The sequence below is a fragment of the Helianthus annuus genome, chromosome 14, assembly GCF_002127325.2.
Source record: "Helianthus annuus cultivar XRQ/B chromosome 14, HanXRQr2.0-SUNRISE, whole genome shotgun sequence".
Classification (NCBI taxonomy): domain Eukaryota; kingdom Viridiplantae; phylum Streptophyta; class Magnoliopsida; order Asterales; family Asteraceae; genus Helianthus; species Helianthus annuus.
Window position 1 is genome coordinate 16090350 of NC_035446.2, and position 17597 is coordinate 16107946.

Genomic DNA, 17597 nt, shown 5'->3' on the forward strand with positions numbered 1-17597 from the left:
CTCAATCAACGGTTTTTTATAATAAGGGTGTGCGGAGTGGGCTCGGCAAAGGGTTCGGCAAACCCCATTGCCGCGCGCAAACACCGCCGCCAACCCTTTGCCGAAGCGGTTTGTTTGGTCACGCGGGGAGGGCTCGCCGATTCGGGGAAGAGTGTATGTGAGAGAGAGGGTAGTGTGGTGTGGGGTCATTCCAATATCATCCAATCACATATTTTTCCTTTTTTTAAATAGTTTACCACTTCACCAAGTGTCTAAACCATTGCCAAAACTTTTGTGCATAGTTTACCACTTTGACATGACACACTCTTGTTGGTTGATTTTTTAGTTTGCTACTCTGAGGTGTTTAACCACTCCTTACACCCTAAGTGGTCGTTGCTAGTTACTAGACGGAATTGCACCTTTATCATACTTTTTAGTTGCCAAATTGTAATGTCACGTCAAAGCTTATGACTTCTAAGCATAGAGAAATTAGATGTGAGCAATTCGGGTCAGGTTATCGGGTTGGTGGCTTCAACTTTATGATGTCCCAAAGCATAAAGAATTTAGAGGTGGCCTCCAAAATCGTGTTGGGTTATAGGGGGTTTTGGGTTGGTGGGTTAAAATCTTTTAACCCAAACTCAATTCATATATTTATTTGTGTGGTGTGCAACCCATTTAAAATCGTGTTCGATTGTTCCATTCAATGTTAATTTGTGAATAAGTAACAACTATTGAATTGGTAACAGTTACACACTTAAGTATTTTGCTGTAAAAGACTTTTTTTTTATGTGGTTTTATTGTTTTCATCAAAAGATTTTTATTCAGACTACATCGTATGAGCATGGAAGTCTAGTGTGAAAGTTGGTCCATGTCAAGCTAACCACTCCGTGTCCGACATAGAGCACGACGTTGTGTGAAGGGCAAGAAGAATTCCACGGCGTTGAGGGCATGCTTGTAGACGACGTGGCCGTGTGTGGATGGTTGGTTCAAATTAACTGTTTAACAGCTAGTTTGACTGATTATTTAAAAAAACCCTATAGATATTCACCTATTTCAACCACTTTATTATTATATATATTAAACAACATGACGAAAACTAGGGGACACTTTTTTACTTCTATAATTTTACCACAAATGTTTTTGTCACTTTTAGTATTAACTCTTAGGCCTTAAGTGCTTTGTTGTTATCACCTATATTACTGTATAAAGCATTTACCATGTATAAAATGGTAAATTTCAATCATATTTCTATAAAAATGGCTAACTTTTTGCTATTTTCTTTCATGATACCCATTTTCCCATGATTAATGGTATTTATATTTAATAAATTTATACTATATATTGGATTATTTATAAATAATAAAAAATAAGTTTATAAATCATAAACTCATCACATTTATCAAGAACATATATTCAAAAATACATTATGTTTTATTTGTGTATTTATACGGATGTAGCTCATCCGCACGGATGAGCAGGTTCGTGCGAATGTAAACCACGTCCGTACAAAGGTAGAATTCTTGGTACATACGAATGTAAATGTGTATATATAGTTGAGCGGACTGAGTGTTAGAGTACGGGTGACGTGTGTGTATGTCGGACTGTGAGGTGAAGCACTGTCAAAATTGTACAACGACTGTGAAGTAAATAGAAAACAGAGAAAATTGTGAAATCTTGTGTTTCTACCTATTTCTGATGGATTCCGCACATCTGACTTAGGATTAGATATCTCCATAGACGTTAATGACGATCCGCCAAAACCAGACAACCATCCTACAAGACACTTTATTCTTTCTTTTTTATATGTTTTGACTTCAAACGTTTTTGGTTGTTACACTTTGACCCCTTTAAATTTTATTAAGTTTTTTAAACAAATTTACATTCTTACCCCCTGAATTTTAATGAATTTATCAAACATCCATGAACATTAATAAAGTATTTTTTAATCTTTAAAAACTGTATCACACTACAACCCCCCAAATTTAAAAAAAGTTTCCGCTTTAAATTTTTAACGAATTTTCGTTGTAACGTTATGATTTTTTTACATGTTTCAGCTTTTTATATAGGAATAATGGATTTTAATAATCCTAACTATTAATCGTTCGCCGTCAATGGTCCCAACTTAAAAAATAACCAGTGGTGGTCCCACCTTTTCATATACTGTAAACCAGTGAACCTTTACTAAAACGAAAAGGATAAGGGGATAAAAAGAAATTAAGGTTCTCTTAGTAAAGCCCTATTAGTTTACAATATGTGAAAAAAATGGGACCACCACTGGCTATTTTTGAAGTTGGGACCGTTGTCGGCCAACGGTTAACAGTTTGGATTATTAAAATCCATTATTCCTTTTATATATACTTACATGAGCGAAATAATTATGAGCAAACACCACTGGTGTCAGTGTATTTATCAGTACCATAACTAATATTTGTTTCTATGGTTTTCAGCCAATATAATATGTGTTGATATCATTTTGAAACAACTTTATTTTTTTCTCTTACAATTGTTATACCATGTGCCTCATATTGTTACCGACCGAATTCCTACCACAAAGCGCGGTGGAACTCCAGTAGTTTTTTTTAACACCCAAAAAATCCATTCGTTTCTCTCTACTCAATTACATATTCACTACATTTTTAATTTTTAACATAATTTAAAAAAATGGAAGGATAAGTTCGTCATCTTTATCTTCTTCGCGGTCGTCTGAGCTTGAGAAGTATCTTTTAATCTCGTCAGATGACGAGGGACCGGCTCTAATAATTTTGTAGTTCAGAAAGTGGTTGAAACTATACATGAAGACGAAGAGGAGGAAATACATAGTACGCGACCGAATCACCGCACATAATTTATTGGTAAGTGATTATTTTTTACCCGACCCGATGTATGATGATAGGACTATTAGGCGTCAAATGACGAGGGACCGGCTTGAGAAGTATTTTTTTAATCTCGTCATATAACGAGGGACCGGCACTAATAATTTTTGTAGTTCAAAAAGTGGTTTAAACCATATATGAAGATGAAGCGTGCTCCCTAGAACCCAAGAGGAGGAAATACATAGTACGCAACCAAATCACCGCACATGAATTATTGGTAAGTGATTATTGTTTACCCAACCCGACGTATGATGATAGGACTTTTAGGCGTCTTTTTCGTATTAGCCGTCATTTATTTATTAGAATATCACATGATTTATAAAGTAAATATGAATTTTTTCGACAAAGAAAGATGCACGTGATTGTCTAGGATTAAGCACATTGCAAAAAGTCACGGCCGCGCTTTGACAATTGGCTTATGGGACGGCTTCCGACATTATTGGTCATATCACTCATTGGCTAACTTTCGTAGAATAGTGAAGTTTATCAAGTAATATATATATATTATATCTTACTATTATTCAAAGGTATTTGTCACTAAAAGATTCCCGTGACGGTGGTCATATCACTATTGATCATTCTTTCAACTAGTGATTGTGGTTGTAACACTGTTGATCATTCTTTCAACTAGTTACTAGTTACTGTGGTCGTGTCACTGTGGATCATTCTTTGAACTAGTGACTGTGGTCATAACACTGTTGATCATTCTTTCAACTAGTCACTGTGATCGTATCACTATTGATCATTCTTTCAACTAGTGACTGTGGTCATATCACTATTGATCATTCTTTCAACTAGTGACTGGGGTCATATCACTGTTAACCATTCTTTCAACTAGTGACGCTTATCAAATAATGTATACCAAACCCCACATATCGGGTTTTTAAATAAGGTATTCCCGATGTATATCATAGTATATTAAAAGTTAAATATATAATTGATATATATCGTTTAAGATATACATTAAGGTTTATATATTATATATATTAAGGTTTATAATATACTATTTTAAATATTAAATAACTCACGAAGTATATCATATATATATTTATTAAATATACTATAATGTCATTTAATTTTATTATGAAGATAGTATATAAATATACAATTGTATTAGTGACAATTACCTATAATGTATATCAAATAATGAATCGCAAATAGGGTTTTGAAAACATTCCCACATACTGACAGTAATTTCGGAATATACAGACTTAATTACTGTAACTATAACTGAAAACATTTAGGGTTTTACAAAGCATTTTAAATAAAATGGCTCACAATAATGTGAGAAAAAGAAGAATGACTCACTTTGTAACTTTAGGGTTTAACTACAGGCCTCCTGGAACCCCAACGTAGTTTACATAGCATAGCCTTAATCAGGCAGCGCCTTGATATCCGTTGCTGGGTTCAAGATCGATCGGACAGGGTATCGAATCAGTGATCAGGGGTTAAAACACTTAAAATGGGGCAGAGCTTTATAGGATTTAGGGGTGAATTACTAAAGAAAAAATGGATTATTGAAAGAGACAGAGAGGGAGGGCGAGAGAGAAAGGGAAATGAGCAGTTTGAAAGCTCAGAAGTTCCTTCTATGTATAGTTGAATTTTCAACTTGATGGGGTGAATTACTAAAGAAAAAATGGATTACTGAAAGAGACAGAGAGGGAGGGGGAGAGAGAAAGGGAAATGAGCAGTTTGAAAGCTCAGAAGTTCCTTCTATGTATAGTTGAATTTTCAACTTGAAGGGCACACATATTGTTCCACGTACACACTTTCAATTTAATGTTTAGTTTTGATTTTATTATTATTTTATTATTATAATTAATTCAGCTGCTTCACTCATTTATCGCTTATAACTTCTGAAATATGACCTTTTATAAAACGTGAATATGTCATTAGAACGAGAATATTTTTATCTACATTTTGACCTAAGTTTCAATAAAAACGGAGTACGGTTAACTATAATGTATTTTCATTATTATAATTATTAAACGGTTCTTATGTTCGTCTAAATACCTCATATTTCTAACAGTCAACTTACTCTTAATCTACCATTTTAAGAATATAAGTTTATATACTTTACTTTAATAAAAAAATGGAAATCTTACATCATCCCCACCTTGTTTTAAATCTCGTCCTCGAGATTTGGGCTACGATGTCTCCTTTAAGGTTATGTCACGTTTTAGTCAATACGAATAATATTAAGGAAATTGACATAGAATCAAGACAATTTTAAATGAATAGGAGGATATTATACAACAATCGGAAATCAATGGTTCAACTGAATTAGTTCCAGAATCGATGTCAAATGAACGAGATGAAATGATATAATTTCCAAGGTGACTAGGTTTACGTGGGTCAAATTAAAAGAGAGATTTATGATCAATAGACATTTAAATCGAATGTTTACAATTTGTGAATGACTTTTAGAAACAATAGGATTTATTGTCAAAGGAAAACTTACTTTAGTCAACAATCAAGAAAAACTTAGAATTAATAAGCTCAAATGAAATAGAAGCTCGAAAATGATTTGTCAATTATCGAATCATGACAGGAGGAAAAATCAATGTGTTGACATTATTGAATTGCAAGGATACACCGAAATACAACAGAGTTTAGTGTATCATTGTCTTAATACATGATTGTGTTAAGACTACTTTTAAATGATGAGTCCAACGAAAGACATACGTAGTTTTGCATGAATTGTGTGATTATGATTAGCCCAAGCTACAAGTTTATACCGACGCTGCAAGGTGTCGTAATGATTGAAATTGTTCAATAATTACAGTTTCACCATATTTGTAATCAATTGAAAGTTTTAACGAAGTAAATTTGGATATTTATTTCAAATAAATAGTCATAGGATTATCAATTGATGATGAAAGACTAAATGAATATCATAGAATTTTCGATCAATGATGAAAGAATCTTTAGAGGTACACCGGAATATAATACGAATTTTTGTACTCTTATCTTAACACATAATTGTATTAAGACTGTTTAAGATAATGAACCAACAAAAATTAAATAAATAAATCCGTACATCAGGTGTGAAAATGAGATTAGCTCAAGCTTCAAGTTAATGAAAATGCCACCACAAGGTGTCGTAACCAAATAAATGATTCAATGAAAGTGAAAACCAAACAAGTCTATTATGATTCTGAATAGATGAAGTACTTGACAGGATGCATTTATTTATAAATTTTGATTTGTACTAGGGTCAAATAATACCTTAACTTAGATATTACATATCAGCGATTACGTCTGGAATCATTTCTGCTTCCTACGTAGTAAGTACGAATGCTCGTGCGTTCTTTTTAGCTTCGTCAGTTGTTTTTGCCTTGTTGTCGGGTGCTTTAGTCCGTTTCGGGAAATATGGTATGATGTGTCCTGTTTCTCCGCAATTGAAACATATATTAGTGTTCCTTCTACATTCTTCCTCTATATGCCTGGTCGTCTTGCAGAAGTTACAGTAGGGTGTTCTCCTAAAATGGCATTTTCCTGAATGCTTTTTATTACAGTTTCTGCAGGTAGGTTGCTCCAATGACTGTTCAGTTCCTTTCTTCTTATAGGAATCATTAGGGCAAAATTCATGGGAAATTTTCTGGGCTGACTCTTTCTTCTTGTTTTCTTCTTTTGTGCGGATTAGTCCATCTGATGTTAGCTAGTTCAACTGCTTCTTCGATAGTTTGTGGTCTAGCGGACTTGACCATGTCTCGGATTTCACTACCTAATCCCCAAATATAATGAGAAATTAGTACGGGTTCTTGTGAAGCCAGAGTTGGTACCATTCTTGTGTATTCGAAGAACTTTGTCGTATATTCACGACAATTCACATTTATCATTTTATGATTTAGGAACTTATTAGCCATTTGTTCCTTTTCATAAGTGGGACCAAATTTCCTTTCTGCCACTTACTTGAATTTTCCCAGTTCATGGCATAAGACATGTCACTTCCTTTTGCCTGAAGAATTGTAATCCACCCATTCTAAGGCTTCTTCCTTAAAGAGGTTGGAAGCATACATTACCTTATCATCTTTGGCACATTTGCTAATTTTTAGAACAGCTTCCGTCTTTACCAACCATCGCGGAGCAGCCGTGGCTCCTTCACTGCCTGCGAACTCAGTTGGTTTACAAGCTAGAAAGTCTTTGTAGGTACACCCGAGAGTCATCGCCTTCATTTTCTTGGGAAATGGGGTTTTGATAGTATCGTCATTGCCTCCATTGACACTTTGGCTAAAACTGTCATCACAAGTATGCTTGCTACTCACAGCTTTGGTGTGTTCTACGGGGTTTTTAACAGCTTTAATTATTAAAGGTATAGCATTAGCTATTCCTTGGGCTATTATATTTTCTATAGCATTTTTATCCAAAGGATTTTCATTATTAGCATGAACTTCTGGATTATGTGATACTTCATTCGGAATCTGAATTGCAAACATTGTCAATTATTAATATCACAGAACAATTAAAACAAAACAATACTTTCAAGAATCATATGTGCATATGTATACAAATATATATATATATATCTACAAAAATAATACATATGTTACTTTGTATTAGTTTACAAACTTTATTGTTTAAGTTTAGCTATTAAAAGAACACCTAAATAGCTTAAACCTGTGGCTTTGATACCACTTTCTGTCACAGCCCCCGACCCCACCCTAGGAGTGGGAGCCATGAACCAGTCAGGTGATACCGGTGTTTATTAAACACGTAGCGGAAAAAATTTTCAACAGGATTGTAGTTAGGAAATAATTTCAGAGTTTATAACAACACTAACTTTTAATATTAAGTAAATGGGCTAATACCTATATTTAATTCAAATTTTTTTTTATAGGGATAAACCCAAATAAATAAAACATCAATTTCTTCTTTTATTCAGGTATTTATAATCACTTTATTTAAGCCATCAGTGCTCTATAGCTGGCTTCTATTATCTTTACATCAAATTACCTGAAACGCGTTTCGAAAACATTTTATCAGCATGAAATACTGGCGAGTTCTATCCATTTTTAAAAAAGTATATTGTTATACTTTACAGCATCAAGGGTTTTTACATTTGTTTAGGTTTACCCAAAAACTCAATCAGCTTTTGTCACATGGTGACAGTTCCGATGTGACGGTGGTCACATCACTCATTGGCTAACTTTCGTCCAATAGTGAAGTTTATCAGGTAATATATATATATATATATATATATATATATATATATATATTACCTCACTAATATTCAAAGGTATTTGTCACTAGGCGATTCCCGTGACGGTGGTCATTTCACTATCATATCACTGTTGATCATTCTTTCAACTTGTGACTGTGGTCGTAACGTTGTTGATTGTTCTTTCAACTAGTTAATATGGTCATATCACTGTTGATCGTTCTTTCAACTAGTGACTGTGGTCATGACGCTGTTGATCATTCTTTCAACTAGTTACTGTGGTCGTATCACTGTTGATCATTTTTTCAACTAGTGACGTTTATCAAATAATGTATACTAAACCCCACATATCGGGTTTTTAAATAATGTATTCCCGATGTATATATTAGTACATTAAAAGTTAAATATATAATTGATATATATCATTTATGATATACATTAAGGCTTATATATTATATATATTAAGGTTTTTAATATACTATTAGGAAATAATTTCAGAGTATATAACAACACTAACTTTTAATATTAAGTAAATGAGCTAAAACCTATATTCAATTCAATTTTTTTTATAGGGATAAACCAAGTAAATAAAACATAAATTTCTTCTTTTATTCAGATATTTATAATCACTTTATTTAAGCCTTCAGTGCTCTATAGCTGGCTTCTATTATCTTTACAACAAATTACCTGAAACGCGTTTCGAAAACATTTTATCAGCATGAAATACTGGCGAGTTCATTCCATTTTTAAAAAAATATATTGTTATACTTTACAGCATCAAGGGTTTTTACATTTGTTTAGGTTTGCCCAAAAACTCAATCAGCATTTGTCACATGGTAGCAGTTCCGATGTGACGGTGGTCAGATCACTCATTGGCTAACTTTCGTCCAATAGTGAAGTTTATCAGGTAATATATATATATATAAATATATATATATATATATATATATATATATATATATATATATATATATATATATATATATATATATATATATATATATATTATCCTACTATTATTCAAAGGCATTTGTTAGTAGGCGATTCCCGTGACGGTGGTTATATCACTGTTGATCATTCTTTCAACTCATGACTGTGGTCGTAATGCTGTTGATCGTTCATTCAACTAGTGACTGTGGTCATGACACTGTTGATCATTCTTTTAACTAGTTACTGTGGTCGTATCACTGTTGATCATTTTTTCAACTAGTGACGTTTATCAAATAATGTATACTAAACCCCACATATCGGGTTTTTAAATAATGTATTCCCGATGTATATATTAGTATATTAAAAGTTAAATATATAATTGATATATATCATTTATGATATACATTAAGGTTTATATATTATATATATTAAGGTTTATAATATACTATTTTAAATATTAAATAACTCACGATGTATATCATAGTATATATTTATTAAATATACTATAATGTCATTTAATTTTATTATGAAAATAGTATATAAATATACAATTGTATTATTGACAATTACCTATAATGTATATCAAACAATGTATAACGTATATCAAATAATGTATAGCAAATAGGGCTTTAACTGACAGTAATTTCGGAATATAAAGACTTAATTACTGTGATTATAACTGAAAACATTTAGGGTTTGGCAAAGCATTTTAAACAAAATGGTTCACAATAATGTGAGAAAAAGAAGAATGACGCACTTTGTAGCTTTAGGATTTAACTACAGGCCTCCTGGTAAAATCTTGGGCATAAATGTTGAGCTTTTTGTGACAACTCGAGTTTTCAAGGTTTTTACTCACCACGCTACTTGTTTTCTCAATTTCGTTTGCATCACTTAGTTGTCTTGTAATTGTTCATGTTTGTTATATGCTTGAGATGTTGTTTGAGATTTTATGTTTTTAATATACAATTTATGTGTTTAAGGTGTTTAGGATATAAACTGTTGAACTTATGAACCATGTAAAGCTCACAAACCTAACCCGTACACTTTCACTTGACGAAACTCGAACCCGACGAAACCTTCGTGTTTCGTCATCACCCATACCCGACGAAACTTAGAGCTTCGTTGTCCACTGAAGTTTCGCCGAGGTGGGCTTTCGGCCCAGGTAAGGCCCACCCACGACTGAGTCGATTCGCTGTTATAATCAAACCCTAGTGCTTTACCTTCTATCTCTCTCTAAACCTGCGACCATTTTGTGAAGACCCATCTCTCGTTAGTTTTAGCATACTTTCGTGGATACGCGACTATTCGGTTAGTTTCTCACCCTTATTTTGCAACGCATATGATCTATCTATGATTCATGATTTCGTGGCAAACTAGGTTTGGTTATAAACAAGTACTGGGTATGGATTGATATGCTTAGTGATGGTTACATTGTTATGAATGTTATATATGTCGAGAATTATCGTGTGGTTAGAATGATGCTTGCAACTGGTGGATATGATAAATTGTTATAGGATAGTCAAACAATGGATTGGTTAATAGATCTGATGTTGTGTTGGTATTTGGTTATGTCCGCTGTACATGTTCTGTTTGATGTTGTTACTGGTATTATCACTGCTTATGAATGTTAAAATGAATACGTGATACATTAATGCGCATGCCAATGATCTGGTAACAGTTTGTGGCTAGGGTTGATGATTGTAATAGAACTGTTAGTAATGATTGGAGATCTAAAAATTGATAAAGCTGTTAGGGTTTCCGTGTTTCGTTTAAACTGTTGAAGAGCGACTAAACCTGATATGTTTCGCCACACCATAACTCGACGAAACATGAAGAGTTTCGTCGTATGCTAACTTGACGAAACATAGGTACTTTCGCCATAAGTCCACTTGACGAAATCCAAGAAATTTCGTCACAGGGAGTTTCGCCAGGGTGGAGGGTTTCGTAGGAATAGTAGGTTAAGGTGTTATGTCAACTGCATGAAGGATAGTACCTGGTTATGTTAATAAGATCGTGATATCTACTGTTCACATAACATGACTTGGTTTCTTGAATGGCACACTTAACTTTTTAGCATTGATATGAGTCGTGCATGAGAATTATGAGTTCTGAATGAGTTTGTATAACTTCTATGTACTATCGGATGATTTCTGATTGATTACACTCTATGACTTTTAGTGATACGGAGACATTGTGAATGAAACTGATTTTTGTATACATGAATCACAATAGGCTTTGACTGATTAATTGGAAACAAGTAGTTAAACAAACCGAGCAAACCAAGGTGAGTTCACACTTTCCACAAGGCATGGGATTCCCAAGGGTTGGGAATGGGTAAAGGATTGAAACTGAAACTGCTTGATCTCCTGGTTTGGAACACGTACACACCCTCTTTATTGAAGGGTGACAACATGTGATAAGTATTTAATCGGAACCTGTGTAATCTCCTGGTTTGGAGATTACGTACATACCCTCTTTACTGAAGGGTGACAACGCGGATACTAGACCAAAACTTTCTATCATGAAGTCCCTCCTTTTATATCGACTTAATCGTCGGGCCAACGGCGAGTAGGTCATTAGTTAGATAGCGCTATTTAGGTTTGACAAGTCTCACACCGTGCCGCAGAGGACGGGCGTGAACTAATGGATTTGGGCACTAGTCAATGATGATAGACATTGACGTCAGGGCACCAACTTACTTTAGTCAGTGGTCGATATGGTAAACGGGTCTAGTGGTTAACATGGGGAAGCCCCACTGATTATGGATATGTTTGGGAAACAGGGTAAACTGGTTAACTTACGACTTACAAATGAACTCATAGTTTTTGAAACAACTTAACAATGAACACCAACTGTGAACTCGCTCAACTTTGTTGTTGACTCGTTGTTACATGCCTTGCAGGTCGTTAGGTACTTCTGGAGCTTGCACGAGGAGGCGTGGTCGTTGTGGAACATGGATAGTCTTATGCCATGTTAAACATTTGATATATTTGAGCTTATACTTTGGTTTTAAACATTATGCTTCCGCTTACAACTTAAACTACGTTTTGTTTGGACATCAATTATATTGCGTTGGGTTTTATATTTATTTACATGCTATGTTCAATATGATTGGTGGTTTGATCCTGGTCAGTCACGCCTCCATGCGGTGATACTCCGCTAGTGGATTTTGGGGGTGTGACAGATTGGTATCAGAGCCATTGGTCATAGTGAACTTGGTTTTAAAAAGGGAAAAAGCTTTTTGATAAAACTAGACTATAACCTGTACAGTTCTCAAAGATCCACAACGACGCTTCGCTCCACGTGCAAGGCTCAACATTCTATGTGATATGGTTTATGTTATATTACCCACTTGTTAGTTACATAGTACATTGTTCACGGTATGCTTAGCCAACACAATATCTGTTGTTTGAAACATTGTGTGCTTACTATCTTCTGCCACTCCACACTTATGCATTGTCACGACACTTTACTCACCCGTGCTCTTTTTATTGTGAAGATCATGAGTGGACGAATCAACCTAACTCAAGCCCAGCTGACGGCTTTAATCAATGAACAAGTTGCTGCAGCACTCGCAGCCGCTCAGGCAGGAGGTCAACCTGCTCAGCCTCCTGTGTGTACTTTCAAAGCATTTATGGACTGCCGACCTACTACTTTCAACGGCACTGAAGGAGTTGTAGGCCTCCTCCACTGGTTCGAGAAGCTCGAATCTGTCTTCGAGATGTGTGAATGCCCTGAGGCTCGCTGGGTGAAATATGCTACTGGGACTCTTGAAGGTGTAGCGCTCACGTGGTGGAACGCTTAGGTGCGAATCCTGGGGATAGTTGCTGCTAATGCCACCCCATGGAACGACTTCAAAGATTTGATCAAGGAAGAGTACTGCAATCGCGATGACATCCACAAATTGGAAGTGGAGTTCTTCAACTTGAAGATGACGGGGTCGGAAATCGAAGCATATACGAAAAGATCAAACGAGCTGGCTATCTTGTGTCCTACTATGGTAGATCCTCCTATCAAGCGCATGGAGCTGTACCTTAAGGGTTTGGTGCCAGAGATCCAGAGTCATGTAACTGCAGCAAACCTCGCCACTATTCAGCAAGTTATTCGCTTGGCACATCGTCTCACTGATCAGGCAGTCAAGCAGAACAGGTTGCCCAAGCGTATTGGTGCTACTACTACTACCATTTCTGATGCCCCCAGCGACAACAAGCGCAAATGGGATAGAGTCTCAAGCAAGGGTTTAACATCAGCTCAGTCTCAGTCTCAGCAGTGAAAGACAGAAGACTACAAGAGCCCCGATCAACAATCTTCTGGTAGTCAAGGGCAGAGTGGGTACAAGGGGAACCACCCCAAATGCAATCAATGCGGTTTCCATCATAGCGGACCGTGTACTAAGGGCACTTGTCAGAGGTGCAACAAACCTGGCCATGCGGCCAAGGATTGCAGGAGCCTCTACCCTGTAAATTAGCGACGACAGAATCAGCGTCAGCAGCAACAGCAATAGCAGGGTAACAATAAAGGATGCTTTCAGTGTGGTGCTGAAGGCCGTTTCAAAAGAGACTGCCCCCAGCTGAATCAGTGACAGAACAACAACAACAATCAGGGAAACGAAAACAATAATGAGGGAAACAATGGTGGCAATGGTGCCAGGGGTCGAGCTTTTGTGATTGGTCAGGGTGACGCGAGGAACGATCCCAACGTCATGATGGGTAAGTTTCTTCTGGATGACTTTTATGTTACTGTTTTATTTGATTCGGGTGCCGATACTAGTTATGTGTCTCTAAAAGTTAGTCAGATGCTTAAGCGCACTCCAACACTTTTGAACACCAAGCATGTTGTAGAGTTAGCAAACGGTAAAATTCTTGAAGCCACACACATAGTTAAGGGTTGTAGTCTCATCTTAGCTGGTCAGACCATCTCTATCGATCTTATCCCCATCGTTCTTGGTAGTTTCGACATCGTTATTGGTATGGATTGGTTGGCTCAACATCAAGCAGAGATCCTTTGCAAGGAGAAGATCGTTCTCATTCCTTGTTCAAATGGAGAACCTTTAGTGATTCATGGCGACAAGAGTGGTGCTGTTGTGAGCATCATTTCTTTCCTTAAGGCCCAAAAGTGTCTGCGAAAGGGCCACACTGCTATTCTAGCCCTCGTTACAGACGTCTCAAAGAAAGAGAAGAAGATAGAAGATATTCCGATCGTACGTGACTTTCCTGAGGAATTACCTGGTCTTCCGCCTCATCATCAAGTTGAATTTCAAATCGAGCTAGCTCCTGGAGCAGCACCAATAGCTCATGCACCTTACCGTTCAGCTCCATCAGAGCATGAAGAACTGTCCGCGCAACTACAAGAACTCTTGGACAAGGGTTTCATTCGTCCTAGCTTTTCGCCTTGGGGAGCTCCAGTGTTATTTGTGAAAGAGAAAGACGGTACCTTCAGAATATGTATTGACTATCGCGAACTCAACAAGGTGACCATGAAGAATCGTTATCCTCTTCCACGAATCGACGACTTATTCGACCAGTTGCAAGGGTCGAGCTACTACTCGAAGATTGATCTGAGGTCAGGCTACCATCAACTGAGAGTCTGAGACGAGGATATCTTTAAGACAGCATTCAGGACTTGGTATGGGCATTACGAGTTTCTGGTTATGCCTTTTGGATTGACGAACGCACCTACGGTCTTCATGGATCTTATGAACAGAGTGTGCAAGCCTTACCTGGATAAATTTGTTATCGTTTTCATCGACGATATCCTGATCTATTCTAAGAGTCTGGAGGAACACGAGCACCATCTACGACTTATTTTGGAACTCCTTCGAACAAAGCAGTTGTATGCCAAGTTTTTGAAAGGTGACTTCTGGCTTCGCGAAGTCCATTTCCTAGGCCACGTGGTAAACAAGGATGTGATTCATGTTGATCCATCCAAGGTTGATTCGATCAAAGACTGGCCTGCACCCCGTATACCAACAGAAATCCGCCAATTCTTGGGTTTGGCGGGCTACTACAGAAGGTTCATCAAGGATTTCTCCAAGATTGCGCAACCTCTCACTTCACTAACTCAGAAAGGCGTGACCTATCGTTGGGGTGATGCACAGGAAACAGCGTTTCTGCACTTAAAAGATAGACTATGTAGCGCACCCATTCTCTCATTGCCAGAGGGCACATACGAGTTCGTGGTTTATTGTGACGCGTCAATTCAGGGTCTTGGTTGTGTGTTGATGCAACGGGATAAAGTCATTGCTTATGCATTGCGCCAACTCAAAGTTCACGAAAGGAACTACACTACACATGATCTGGAACTGGGAGCTGTTGTTTTCGCACTTAAGATATGGAGACATTACCTGTACGGTACCAAGTGCACCATTTACACCGATCACAGGAGTCTCGAGCATATCTTCAAGCAAAAGGAATTAAACATGCGACAATGTCGATGGGTCGAGCTCTTGAATGACTACGAATGCGCGATCAAGTACCATCCGGGCAAAGCCAATGTGCTGGCCGACGCCCTCAGTCGAAAGGAGACTACACCTAAGCGGGTTCGCGCATTACAACTTACCATTCAATCTAGTCTTCCTACGCAAATACGAGATGCTCAGGTTGAAGCATTGAAAGCAGAGAACGTCAGGGCGGAGTCCCTACGTGGATCAAGGAAACGACTAGAACAAAAGGAAGACGGCGCCTACTACGTTACAGGGCGCACCTGGGTCCCACTTTATGGAAACTTACGCGAGCTTGTGATGGATGAAGCACAGAAGTCTCGTTACTCAGTACATCCTGGTTTGGATAAGATGTACCACGACTTAAAGACTACATACTGGTGGCCTAGCATGAAAGCCCACATAGCAACTTACGTCAGCAAATGTTTGACTTGTGCGAGAGTCAAGACTGAATATCAGAAACCTTCGGGCTTACTCCAACAACCAGAGATACCAAAATGGAAATGGGAGCAAATTTCCATGGATTTCGTTACTGGCCTGCCTAGATCTCAACGCGGAAATGACACTATTTGGGTGGTAGTGGATCGATTGACTAAGTCTGCATACTTTTTGGCCATGAAAGAAACAGACAAGTTCTCTACTTTAGCAGACGTATACTTAAAGGAAGTGGTTTCGAGGCATGGGGTGCCAACCTCCATTATTTCCGATCGTGATGCACGTTTTACCTCTGAATTGTGCCAAGCAATGCACAAGTCCTTTGGCTCACGTCTAGACATGAGCACAACATATCATCCGCAAACAGATGGGCAGTCTGAACGCACCATCCAAACCCTTGAAGACATGCTTAGGGCATGTGTAATCGATTTTGGCAATGGTTGGGAAAAGCATCTTCCTTTAGTGGAATTTTCGTATAACAACAGTTACCACACTAGGATCCAGGCTGCTCCGTTTGAGGCATTGTACGGACGTAAATGCCGATCACCTCTTTGTTGGGCAAAAGTTGGCGACAGCTAAATCACTGGCCCAGAACTGGTAGTAGATACAACTAAGAAGATGCTCAGATACGACAACGAATGGCGGCAGCTCGTGACCGTCAGAAAAGCTACGCCAATAAGCGCAGGAAACCACTCGAGTTCCAGGTTGGGGATCGAGTGCTACTCAAAGTCTCATATTGGAAAGGTGTAGTTCATTTTGGCAAGCGAGGTAAACTCAATCCGTGTTATGTCGGACCATTCGAAATCATTGAGAAAATAGGCAGAGTGGCCTACAAACTAAACCTACCCGCAGAACTCAGTGGAGTTCACAACGTATTTCACGTGTCAAATCTGAAGAAGTGTCTGTCAGATGAGACCCTTATAGTTCCTTTGAAGGAGCTCACTATCAACGATCAGTTGCGATTCGTCAAGGAACCTATAGAAATCACAGACCAAGATGTTAAGGTTCTCAGGTGCACCAGAATACCTCTTGTTCGAGTTCGTTGGAACTCCTGTCGTGGCCCAGAGTTTACCTGGGAACGAGAAGACCAAATGAAAGACAAGTATCCCCAATTGTTCGAGAAAAGTACAACCACTACTGAGGCTGAAGCTACTGCGGAATTTCGGGACGAAATTCCAAACCAACGGGGGGATGTTGTGACACCCCAGGAAAACCAGGAAACAACGCAACACAACTAGCTTCCTCAGTGACTACATGCTAAATTTTGGGACGAAATTTCTTTCAAGTTAGGGATAATGTGACAACTCGAGTTTTCAAGGTTTTTCCTCGACACGCTACTTGTTTTCTCAATTTCGTTTGCATCACTTAGTTGTCTTGTAATTGTGCATGTTTGTTATATGCTTGAGATGTTGTTTAAGATTTTATGTTGTTAATATACAATTTATGTGTTTAAGGTGTTTAGGATATAAACTGTTGAACTTATGAACCATGTAAAGCTTACAAACCTAACCCGTACACTTTCATGTGACGAAACTTGAACCCGACGAAACCTTCGTGTTTGGTCATCACCCATACCCGACGAAACTTAGAGCTTTTTCGTCCACTGAAGTTTCGCCGAGGTGGGCTTTCGGCCCAGGTAAGGCCCACCCACGACTGAGTCGATTCACTGTTATAATCAAACCCTAATGCTTTACCCTCTATCTCTCTCTAAACCTACGGCCATTTTGTGAAGACCCATCTATCGTTCGTTTTAGCATACTTCCGTGGATACATGACTATT